At 48.8% G+C, this 12,961-nt stretch overlaps 1 long non-coding RNA gene across 2 annotated transcripts; it reads right to left on the reverse strand.

The window, feature by feature from the left end:
- Positions 1-2,098: 2,098 nt before the first annotated feature.
- LOC127908962 (uncharacterized) lies at positions 2,099-3,638 on the reverse strand. Of its 2 annotated transcripts, none has more exons than XR_008069222.1 (4): positions 3,381-3,638; positions 2,750-3,097; positions 2,404-2,635; positions 2,099-2,345 (listed from the first exon to the last, which is right to left on the reverse strand). It is a non-coding gene; the product is annotated as an uncharacterized LOC127908962 (long non-coding RNA). The 2 variants fall into 2 exon arrangements; XR_008069233.1 differs by having other exon boundaries at positions 2,404-2,693.
- Between the last annotated feature and the right edge of the window lie 9,323 nt (positions 3,639-12,961).

The raw sequence follows: 12,961 nt of genomic DNA on the forward strand, positions 1-12,961 counted from the left end.
ACCAAAGCGTAGCGTGGTACGTGTTCATGACGATATTTATTCAACTCAGAACACTAAAACAAAAATAACAACGAGAAAGATACGAAACAGTCCTGTCTGGTGACATCCACAAAGACAGAAAATAAACACCCACGAAACACATAGTGGGAAAAGGCTCCCTAAGTATGATTCTCAATCAGAGACAACTAACGACACCTGCCTCTGATTGAGAACCATACCAGACCAAACGCGAAAACACAACATAGAAAACGGAACATAGACAAACGCACCCCGACTCACGCCCCCTTGACCAGACTAAAACAAAGACAAACCAGAGGAACTAAGGTCAGAACGTGACAGAACTGCACATCTGGATTCTTCACCTGTCTGAGACCAGCCACCTGGACAGCTGATGTGTCAGCCGTGCTTTTACACCTGCATTGTTTGCTGTTTGGGGTTTTAGGCTGGGTTTCTGTACAGCACTTTGAGATATCAGCTGATGTATGAAGGGCTTTATAAATACATTTGATTTGATTTGATTTGATGTGTCAGGTCTAATCCCCGGCGCTCACTTTGGCCAGTTTACTCATTACTACGTTACGCACACCTGCCGCCGTCGTTATGCACACCTGTGCGTGATGAGACTCCCCTGGACTCCCCTATATCTGTCACCATCGTTACGCACACCTGCGCGTGATGAGACTCCCCTGGACTCCCCTATATCTGTCACCATCGTTATGCACACCTGTGTGTGATGACTCCCCTGGACTCCCCTATATCTGTCACCATCGTTACGCACACCTGCGCGTGATGAGACTCCCCTGGACTCCCCTATATCTGTCACCATCGTTATGCACACCTGTGCGTGATGAGACTCCCCTGGACTCCCTATATCTGTCACCATCGTTATGCACACCTGTGCGTGATGAGACTCCCCTGGACTCCCTATATCTGTCACCATCGTTATGCACACCTGTGCGTGATGAGACTCCCTGGACTCCCTATATCTGTCACCATCGTTATGCACACCTGTGTGTGATGAGACTCCCTGGACTCCCTATATCTGTCACCATCGTTATGCACACCTGTGCGTGATGAGACTCCCCTGGACTCCCCTATATCTGTCACCATCGTTATGCACACCTGTGCGTGATGAGACTCCCCTGGACTCCCTATATCTGTCACCATCGTTATGCACACCTGTGCGTGATGAGACTCCCTGACTCCCTATATCTGTCACCATCGTTATGCACACCTGTGCGTGATGAGACTCCCTGGACTCCACTATATCTGTCACCATCGTTACGCACACCTGCGCGTGATGAGACTCCCTGGACTCCCTATATCTGTCACCATCGTTATGCACACCTGCGCGTGATGAGACTCCCTGGACTCCCCTATATCTGTCACCATCGTTATGCACACCTGTGCGTGATGAGACTCCCTGGACTCCCTATATCTGTCACCATCGTTATGCACACCTGTGCGTGATGAGACTCCCTGGACTCCCCTATATCTGTCACCATCGTTATGCACACCTGTGTGTGATGAGACTCCCCTGGACTCCCTATATCTGTCACCATCGTTATGCACACCTGTGCGTGATGAGACTCCCTGGACTCCCCTATATCTGTCACCATCGTTATGCACACCTGTGCGTGATGAGACTCCCCTGGACTCCCTATATCTGTCACCATCGTTATGCACACCTGTGCGTGATGAGACTCCCTGGACTCCCTATATCTGTCACCATCGTTATGCACACCTGTGCGTGATGAGACTCCCCTGGACTCCACTATATCTGTCACCATCGTTATGCACACCTGTGCGTGATGAGACTCCCCTGGACTCCCCTATATCTGTCACCATCGTTATGCACACCTGTGCGTGATGAGACTCCCCTGGACTCCCCTATATCTGTCAGCATCGTTATGCACACCTGCGCGTGATGAGACTCCCCTGGACTCCCCTATATCTGTCACCATCGTTATGCACACCTGCGCGTGATGAGACTCCCCTGGACTCCCCTATATCTGTCACCATCGTTATGCACACCTGTGCGTGAGAGACTCCCCTGGACTCCCCTATATCTGTCACCATCGTTATGCACACCTGCCGCCATCGTTATGCACACCTGCGCGTGATGAGACTCCCCTGGACTCCCCTATATCTGTCACCATCGTTATGCACACCTGTGCGTGATGAGACTCCCCTGGACTCCCCTATATCTGTCACCATCGTTATGCACACCTGTGCGTGATGAGACTCCCCTGGACTCCCCTATATCTGTCACCATCGTTATGCACACCTGTGCGTGATGAGACTCCCCTGGACTCCCCTATATCTGTCACCATCGTTATGCACACCTGCGGGTGATGAGACTCCCCTGGACTCCCCTATATCTGTCACCATCGTTATGCACACCTGTGCGTGATGAGACTCCCCTGGACTCCCCTATATCTGTCACCATCGTTATGCACACCTGTGCGTGATGAGACTCCCCTGGACTCCCCTATATCTGTCACCATCGTTATGCACACCTGTGCGTGATGAGACTCCCCTGGACTCCCCTATATCTGTCACCATCGTTATGCACACCTGTGCGTGATGAGACTCCCCTGGACTCCCCTATATCTGTCACCATCGTTATGCACACCTGTGTGTGATGAGACTCCCCTGGACTCCCCTATATCTGTCACCATCGTTATGCACACCTGCGCGTGATGAGACTCCCTGGACTCCCTATATCTGTCACCATCGTTATGCACACCTGTGCGTGATGAGACTCCCCTGGACTCCCCTATATCTGTCACCATCGTTATGCACACCTGTGCGTGATGAGACTCCCCTGGACTCCCCTATATCTGTCACCATCGTTATGCACACCTGTGCGTGATGAGACTCCCCTGGACTCCCCTATATCTGTCACCATCGTTATGCACACCTGTGCGTGATGAGACTCCCCTGGACTCCCCTATATCTGTCACCATCGTTATGCACACCTGTGCGTGATGAGACTCCCCTGGACTCCCCTATATCTGTCACCATCGTTATGCACACCTGTGCGTGATGAGACTCCCCTGGACTCCCCTATATCTGTCACCATCGTTATGCACACCTGCGCGTGATGAGACTCCCTGGACTCCCTATATCTGTCACCATCGTTATGCACACCTGTGCGTGATGAGACTCCCTGGACTCCCCTATATCTGCCGCCATCGTTATGCACACCTGTGCGTGATGAGACTCCCCTGGACTCCCTATATCTGTCACCATCGTTATGCACACCTGTGCGTGATGAGACTCCCTGGACTCCCTATATCTGTCACCATCGTTATGCACACCTGCGCGTGATGAGACTCCCTGGACTCCCCTATATCTGTCACCATCGTTATGCACACCTGTGCGTGATGAGACTCCCCTGGACTCCCCTATATCTGTCACCATCGTTATGCACACCTGTGCGTGATGAGACTCCCCTGGACTCCCCTATATCTGTCACCATCGTTATGCACACCTGTGCGTGATGAGACTCCCCTGGACTCCCCTATATCTGTCACCATCGTTGGGTCTTTCCCTGAGGTGTTATTGATTCTGTTCCTGTGTTTCTGTCTGTATGCTACTCCTGTATTTTGTTTTGTTCCATGTTACGTTATTGATTAAATTCACTCCCCGTACTTGCGTCCCGATTCTTAGCCTACACGTTACATGATGACACTGTGGGTTTGAACAACCAAATTATTTCAGCACAAACTGTCAGAAACTGTCGTTTCGGGGAAGCTCATCAGCGTGCTTGTCGTAGTCACCAGGGTCTTGACCTGACTGCAGTTCACGTCGTCGTACCCATCTGCAGTGGTCGGAATGCTCACCTTCCATGGCCACTGGCACACTGGAGAAGTGTGCTCTTCACAGATGAATCCCAGGCTTGTACCGGGCAGATGGCAGACAGCGGGTTGCTGATGTCAACGTTGTGAACAGAGGGCCCCATGGGGGGGGTTGTGAACAGAGTGCCCCATGGTGGGGGGTTATGGTATGGTGCTTGCTGATGTCAACATTGTGAACAGAGTGCCCCATGGTGGAGGTGGGGTTATGGTATGGTCAGGTATAAGCTACAAACAACGAACAATTGCATTTTATTGATGTCAATTTGAATGCACAGAGATACCGTGACGAGATTCTGAGGCCTGTTGTCGTGCCATTCATCAGCCGCCATCACCTCGTGTTTCGGCATGACAACGCCCCCATGTCGCAAGGATCTGTACACAACTCCTGGAAGCTGAAAATGTCCCAGTTCTTTTTGCTGTTCCAGGTAGTGAATGATGTTTTAGGGGGACTATCTGCTGTTCCAGGTAGTGAATGATGTTTTAGGGGGACTATCTGCTGTTCCAGGTAGTGAATGATGTTTTAGGGGGACTATCTGCTGTTCCAGGTAGTGAATGATGTTTTAGGGGGACTATCTGCTGTTCCAGGTAGTGAATGATGTTTTAGGGGGACTATCTGCTGTTCCAGGTAGTGAATGATGTTTTAGGGGGACTATCTGCTGTTCCAGGTAGTGAATGATGTTTTAGGGGGACTATCTGCTGTTCCAGGTAGTGAATGATGTTTTAGGGGGACTATCTGCTGTTCCAGGTAGTGAATGATGTTTTAGGGGGACTATCTGCTGTTCCAGGTAGTGAATGATGTTTTAGGGGGACTATCTGCTGTTCCAGGTAGTGAATGATGTTTTAGGGGGACTATCTGCTGTTCCAGGTAGTGAATGATGTTTTAGGGGGACTATCTGCTGTTCCAGGTAGTGAATGATGTTTTAGGGGGACTATCTGCTGTTCCAGGTAGTGAATGATGTTTTAGGGGGACTATCTGCTGTTCCAGGTAGTGAATGATGTTTTAGGGGGACTATCTGCTGTTCCAGGTAGTGAATGATGTTTTAGGGGGACTATCTGCTGTTCCAGGTAGTGAATGATGTTTTAGGGGGACTATCTGCTGTTCCAGGTAGTGAATGATGTTTTAGGGGGACTATCTGCAGTTCCAGGTAGTGAATGATGTTTTAGGGGGACTATCTGCTGTTCCAGGTAGTGAATGATGTTTTAGGGGGACTATCTGCTGGTCCAGGTAGTGAATGATGTTTTAGGGGGACTATCTGCAGTTCCAGGTAGTGAATGAAGTTTTAGGGGGACTATCTGCTGTTCCAGGTAGTGAATGATGTTTTAGGGGGACTATCTGTTGTTCCAGGTAGTGAATGATGTTTTAGGGGGACTATCTGCTGGTCCAGGTAGTGAATGATGTTTTAGGGGGACTATCTGCAGTTCCAGGTAGTGAATGAAGTTTTAGGGGGACTATCTGCTGTTCCAGGTAGTGAATGATGTTTTAGGGGGACTATCTGTTGTTCCAGGTAGTGAATGATGTTTTAGGGGGACTATCTGCTGGTCCAGGTAGTGAATGATGTTTTAGGGGGACTATCTGCAGTTCCAGGTAGTGAATGAAGTTTTAGGGGGACTATCTGCTGTTCCAGGTAGTGAATGATGTTTTAGGGGGACTATCTGTTGTTCCAGGTAGTGAATGATGTTTTAGGGGGACTATCTGTTGTTCCAGGTAGTGAATGATGTTTTAGGGGGACTATCTGCAGGTCCAGGTAGTGAATGATGTTTTAGGGGGACTATCTGCAGTTCCAGGTAGTGAATGAAGTTTTAGGGGGACTATCTGCTGTTCCAGGTAGTGAATGATGTTTTAGGGGGACTATCTGTTGTTCCAGGTAGTGAATGATGTTTTAGGGGGACTATCTGTTGTTCCAGGTAGTGAATGATGTTTTAGGGGGACTATCTGTTGTTCCAGGTAGTGAATGATGTTTTAGGGGGACTATCTGTTGTTCCAGGTAGTGAATGATGTTTTAGGGGGACTATCTGTTGTTCCAGGTAGTGAATGATGTTTTAGGGGGACTATCTGCTGTTCCAGGTAGTGAATAATGTTTTAGGGGGACTATCTGCTGTTCCAGGTAGTGAATGATGTTTTAGGGGGACTATCTGTTGTTCCAGGTAGTGAATGATGTTTTAGGGGGACTATCTGTTGTTCCAGGTAGTGAATGATGTTTTAGGGGGACTATCTGTTGTTCCAGGTAGTGAATGATGTTTTAGGGGGATTACCTGTTGTTTAATCAATGTGTTTCTAATAGAAGGAAGGCCCCAACATTTATTTTTAATAAAATATATATTTTTATATATATATATATATATTTTAATACTTCAAGAGGTCTTAAAATTCAACTAAATGATCCTTGGTATGACCTTCTTAAAACAATTCCATATAGCTTAGTAGAACCCCCCTCCCCCCGGGCTTAAACAGGGCTTAGACTCTTATGGGTTAAAGGAGGGTTGTTAAACCTCTAGACGATTCAGATATGGATTATGTATGTGTGCCATTCAGAGGGTGAATGAGCAACACAAGAGATTGAAGTGCCTTCGAACAGGGGTAGGTGATCAGTCCCAGGGTCCTGAGTTTGGTGATGAAACTGGAGGATACTATGTTGTTGAATGCAGAACTGTAGTCAATGAACAGCATTCTCACATAGGTGTTGCTTTTGTCCAGGTGGGTGAGAGGAGTGTGTAGTGCAATAGAGATTGCGTCATCTGTGGATCTGTTTGGGGCGGTGTGCGAACTGGAGTGGGTACAGGGTGTCTGGGATGATGGTGTTGATCTGAGCCATGACTAGCCTTTTCAAAGCCTTTCATGGCTTTAGATGTGGTACGGGGCAAAAGTAATTTAGGAAGGTTACCTTGACGTCCTTGGGCACGGGGAGCATGGTGGTGTGCTTGAAAGCAGTTGGTATTACAGACCGGGTCAGGGATAGGTTGAACGTGTCAGCTAATGGGGATCCAGATGAAGATCCAGATTAAGGAGGTGTTGGTGTGTGTGTTAAACACTAAGGGGAGACAAAGCTCCATAGTAGACCCTGGTCCAGCACAGCACAGAATGGTCCAGTGAACAGGCAAGACAACGACACGTCACTGGCCTTGGTCCTGCACAGCACAGAACGGTCCAGTGAACAGGCAAGACAACGACACGTCACTGGCCTTGGTCCTGCACAGCACAGAACGGTCCAGTGAACAGGCAAGACAATGACATGTCACTGGCCTTGGTCCTGCACAGCACAGAACGGTCCAGTGAACAGGCAAGACAATGACATGTCACTGGCCTTGGTCCTGCACAGCACAGAACGGTCCAGTGAACAGGCAAGACAATGACATGTCACTGGCCTTGGTCCAGTCCACTGGCCACAGCACAGAACGGTCCAGTGAACAGGCAAGACAATGACATGTGAACACTGGCCTTGGCCTTGGTCCTGCACAGCACAGAACGGTCCAGTGAACAGGCAAGACAATGACATGTCACTGGCCTTGGTCCTGCACAGCACAGAACGGTCCAGTGAACAGGCAAGACAACGACATGTCACTGGCCTTGGTCCTGCACAGCACAGAACGGTCCAGTGAACAGGCAAGACAACGACATGTCACTGGCCTTGGTCCTGCACAGCACAGAACGGTCCAGTGAACAGGCAAGACAACGACATGTCACTGGCCTTGGTCCTGCACAGCACAGAACGGTCCAGTGAACAGGCAAGACAACGACATGTCACTGGCCTTGGTCCTGCACAGCACAGAACGGTCCAGTGAACAGGCAAGACAACGACATGTCACTGGCCTTGGTCCTGCACAGCACAGAACGGTCCAGTGAACAGGCAAGACAATGACATGTCACTGGCCTTGGTGTCCAGTGAACAGGCAAGACAATGACATGTCACTGGCCTTGGTCCTGCACAGCACAGAACGGTCCAGTGAACAGGCAAGACAATGACATGTCAGACAGCACAGAACATGAACAGGCAAGTCACTGGCCTTGGTCCTGCACAGCACAGAACGGTCCAGTGAACAGGCAAGACAATGACATGTCACTGGCCTTGGTCCTGCACAGCACAGAACGGTCCAGTGAACAGGCAAGACAATGACATGTCACTGGCCTTGGTCTCTGAACAGGCAAGACAACGACATGTCACTGGCCTTTACAGCACATCCAGTGAACAGAGCCATCTGGCCTTTCCTCACTCACTCTCTTCCTCAGAACGGTCCAGTCACATGTCACTCTTCCTGCACAGCACACTCACTCTCTTCCTCAGAACGGTCCAGTGAACAGGCAAGACAACACATCACTGGCCTCCTTCCTCAAGACTCATTCTCTTTCCTCAGAACGGTCCTCACTCTCTCTCCTCATCCTCACTCACTCTCTTCCTCACTCACTCTCTTCCTCACTCACTCACTCTCTTCCTCTCTCTCCCTCCTCACTCATTCTCTTCCTCACTCACTCTCTTCCTCACTCACTCTCTTCCTCACTCACTCTCTTCCTCCTCACTCACTCTTCCTCCTCACTCACTCTCTTCCTCCTCACTCACTCTCTTCCTCACTCACTCTCTTCCTCACTCTCCCCCTTTCACATTCTCTCCCAATCCTAACCCTGATACAGTTCACTCTGGCCTAAAGAAATGTTACATCTCCCTCTCTTTTTTTGAATGGCAATCATCTGAGTCTAATTTCATTGATAACTTCCCCCTCCAACCACTGCTAATACTGCCACCTCCAACCACTGCTAATACTGCCACCTCCAACCACTGCTAATACTGCCACCTCCAACCACTGCTAATACTGCCACCTCCAACCACTGTTAATACTGCCACCTCCAACCACTGCTAATACTGCCACCTCCAACCACAGCTCATACTGCCACCTCCAACCACAGCTCATACTGCCACCTCCAACCACTGCTAATACTGCCACCTCCAACCACTGCTAATACTGCCACCTCCAACCACTGCTAATACTGCCACCTCCAACCACTGCTAATACTGCCACCTCCAACCACTGCTAATACTGCCACCTCCAACCACTGCTAATACTGCCACCTCCAACCACTGTTAATACTGCCACCTCCAACCACTGCTAATACTGCCACCTCCAACCACTGCTAATACTGCCACCTCCAACCACTGCTAATACTGCCACCTCCAACCACTGCTAATACTGCCACCTCCAACCACTGCTAATACTGCCACCTCCAACCACTGCTAATACTGCCACCTCCAACCACTGCTAATACTGCCACCTCCAACCACTGCTAATACTGCCACCTCCAACCACTGCTAATACTGCCACCTCCAACCACTGCTAATACTGCCACCTCCAACCACAGCTCATACTGCCACCTCCAACCACAGCTCATACTGCCACCTCCAACCACAGCTCATACTGCCACCTCCAACCACAGCTCATACTGCCACCTCCAACCACAGCTCATACTGCCACCTCCAACCACTGCTAATACTGCCACCTCCAACCACTGCTAATACTGCCACATCCAACCACTGCTAATACTGCCACCTCCAACCACTGTTAATACTGCCACCTCCAACCACTGCTAATACTGCCACCTCCAACCACTGCTAATACTGCCACCTCCAACCACTGCTAATACTGCCACCTCCAACCACTGCTAATACTGCCACCTCCAACCACTGCTAATACTGCCACCTCCAACCACTGCTAATACTGCCACCTCCAACCACTGCTAATACTGCCACCTCCAACCACAGCTCATACTGCCACCTCCAACCACTGCCACCTCCAACCACTGCTAATACTGCCACCTCCAACCACTGCTAATACTGCCACCTCCAACCACTGCTAATACTGCCACCTCCAAACACTGCCAATACTGCCACCTCCAAACACTGCCACCTCCAAACACTGCCACCTCCAAACACTGCCACCTCCAAACACTGCCACCTCCAAACACTGCCACCTCCAAACACTGCCACCTCCAAACACTGCTAATACTGATAACACTGTTATCAGTGGTTGGAGCTTCCAAGAAATCCCGCTATGCCCTGCGACGAACCATCAAACAGGCAACGCGTCAATACAGGGCTAAGATTGAATCATACTACACCGGCTCCGGCGCTCGTCGGATGTGGCAGGGCTTGCAAACGATTACAGATTACAAAGGGAAGCACAGCCGCGAGCTGCCCATTGACACGAGCCTACCAGACGAGCTAAATCACATCTATGCTCGCTTCGGGGCAAGCAACACTGAAGCATGCATGAGAGCATCAGCTGTTCCGGACGACTGTGTGATCACATTGTCCGTAGCCGACGTGAGTAAGACCTTTAAACAGGTCAACATACACAAGGCTGCGGGGCCAGACGGATTACCAGGACGTGTGCTGACTAACTGGCAGGTGTCTTCACTGACATTTTCAACCAGTCCCTGATTGAGTCTGTAAAACCAACATTCTTCAAGCAGACCACTATAGTCCCTGTGCCCGAGAACACAAAGGCAACCTGCCTAAATTACTACAGACCCGTAGCACTCACTTCCATAGCCATGAAGTGCTTTGAAAGGCTGGTCATGGCTCACATCAACACCAATATCCCAGAAACCCTAGACCCACTCCAATTTCCATACCGGCCCAAACAGATCCACAGATGATGCAATCTCTATTGCACTCTACACTGCCCTTTCCCACCTGGACAAAAGGAACACCTATGTGAGAATGCTGTTCATTAACTACAGCTCAGAGTTCAACGTCATAGTACCCTTAGAGCTCATCACCAAGCTAAGGAGCCTGGGACTAAAACACCTCACTCTGCAACTGGAATCTGGACTTCTGGAATCTGGCCGCCCCCAGGTGGTGAGGGTAGGTAGCAACACATCTGCCACGCTGATCCTCAACACTGGAGCTCCCCAGGGGTGCGTGCTCAGTCCCCTCCTGTACTACCTGTTCACCCACGACTGCATGGCCAGGCACGACTCCCAACACCATCATTAAGTTTGCTGACGACACAACAGTGGTAGGCCTGATCACTAACAACGACGAGACAGCCTATAGGGAGGAGGTCAGAGACCTGGCCGAGTGGTGCCCGAATAACAACCTATCCCTCAACGTAACCAAGACTAAGGAGATGATTGTGGACTACAGGTAAAGGAGCACCGAGTACCTCCCCATTCTCATCGACAGGGCTGTAGTGGAGCAGGTTGTGAGCTTCAAATTCCTTGGTGTCCACATCATCAACAAACTAGATTGGTCCAAACACACCAAGGCAGTCATGAAGAGGGCATGACAAAGCCTATTCCCCCTCAAAAGGTTCTACAGCTGCAACATCGAGAGCATCCTGACCAGTTGCATCACTGCCTGTTATGGCAATTGTTCAGCCTCCGACCGCAAGGCACAACAGAGGGTAGTGCGTACGGCCTAGTACATCACTGGGGACAAGCTTCCTGCCATCCAGGACCTCTACACCAGGTGGTGTCAGAGGAAGGCCCTAATAATTGTCAAAGGCCCCAGCCACCCCAGTCATAGACAAGCAGTGACAAGTCTTGGACAAAAATGCTTCTCAACAGTTTTTACCATCAAGCCATAAGACTGCTGACACTGCTTCTACTCTCTGTTTATCATATATGCATAGTCACTTTAACCATATCTACATGTACATACTACCTCAATCAGCCTGACTAACAGGTGTCTGTATATAGCCTCTCTACTTTTATAGCCTCTCTAATGTATATAGCCTCGCTACTTTTATAGCCTCGCTACTTTTATAGCCTGTCTTTTTACTGTTGTTTTATTTCTTTACTTACCTACACACACACACACACACCTTTTTTTCCCCGCACCATTGGTTAGAGCCTGTAAGTAAGCATTTCACTGTAAGGTCTACCTACACCTGTTGTATTCATCATTTCACTGTGAGGTCTACTACACCTGTTGTATTCAGCATTTCACTGTAAGGTCTACTACACCTGTTGTATTCAGCATTTCACTGTGAGGTCTACTACACCTGTTGTATTCAGCATTTCACTGTTAGGTCTACTACACCTGTTGTATTCAGCATTTCACTGTGAGGTCTACTACATCTGTTGTATTCAGAATTTCACTGTAAGGTCTACTACACCTGTTGTATTCAGCATTTCACTGTGAGGTCTACTACACCTGTTGTATTCAGCATTTCACTGTAAGGTCTACTACACCTGTTGTATTCAGCATTTCACGGTAAGGTCTACTACACCTGTTGTATTCAGCATTTCACTGTAAGGTCTACTACACCTGTTGTATTCAGCATTTCACTGTAAGGTCTACTACACCTGTTGTATTCAGCATTTCACTGTAAGGTGCACTTCACAAAATAGATGGCATTGAAGGAAGGAAAATTATGTGGATATTTTGAAGCATCTCAAGACATCAGTCAGGAAGTTAAAGCTTGGTCCCTAATGGGTCTTCCAAATGGACAATGACCCCAAGCATACTTCCAAAGTTGTGGAAAAATGGCTTAAGGACAACAAAGTCAAGGTATTGGAGTGGCCATCACAAAGCCCTGACCTCAATCCCATAGAAAATGTGTGGGCAGAACTGAAAAAGCGTGTGTGAGCAAGGAGGCCTACAAACCTGACTCAGTCACACCAGCTCTGTCAGGAGGAATGGGCCAAAATTCACCCTACTTATTGTGGGAAGCTTGTGGAAGGCTACCCGAAACGTTTGACCCAAGTTAAACAATTTAAAAGGCGATGCTACCAAATACTAATTGAGTGTATGTAAACTTCTGACCCACTGGGAATGTGATGAAAGAAATAAAAACTGAAAGAAATCTCTCTCTACTATTATTCTGACATTTCACATTCTTAAAATAAAGTGGTGATCCTAACTGACCTGAAACAGGGAATGTTTACTAGGATTAAATGTCTGTATATACTGTATGCATGCATGTATGTATGTAGATATATTTACCCAAACAATATATGGGGTATTGGAAATGATGCAGACAATTACATTGGTGGAAGAAACCTTCTATCCACAATATTAAAGCTGATCCAACCCTTAGCTAAAAAGAAAAGCTGTTGGCCAGCAAGTGGGTTTCTAGTGGTTGAATGAAATGCATTCAGAGAGCAC

Source organism: Oncorhynchus keta, chromosome 1 (genome assembly GCF_023373465.1).
Source record: "Oncorhynchus keta strain PuntledgeMale-10-30-2019 chromosome 1, Oket_V2, whole genome shotgun sequence".
In the NCBI taxonomy this organism is placed as follows: domain Eukaryota; kingdom Metazoa; phylum Chordata; class Actinopteri; order Salmoniformes; family Salmonidae; genus Oncorhynchus; species Oncorhynchus keta.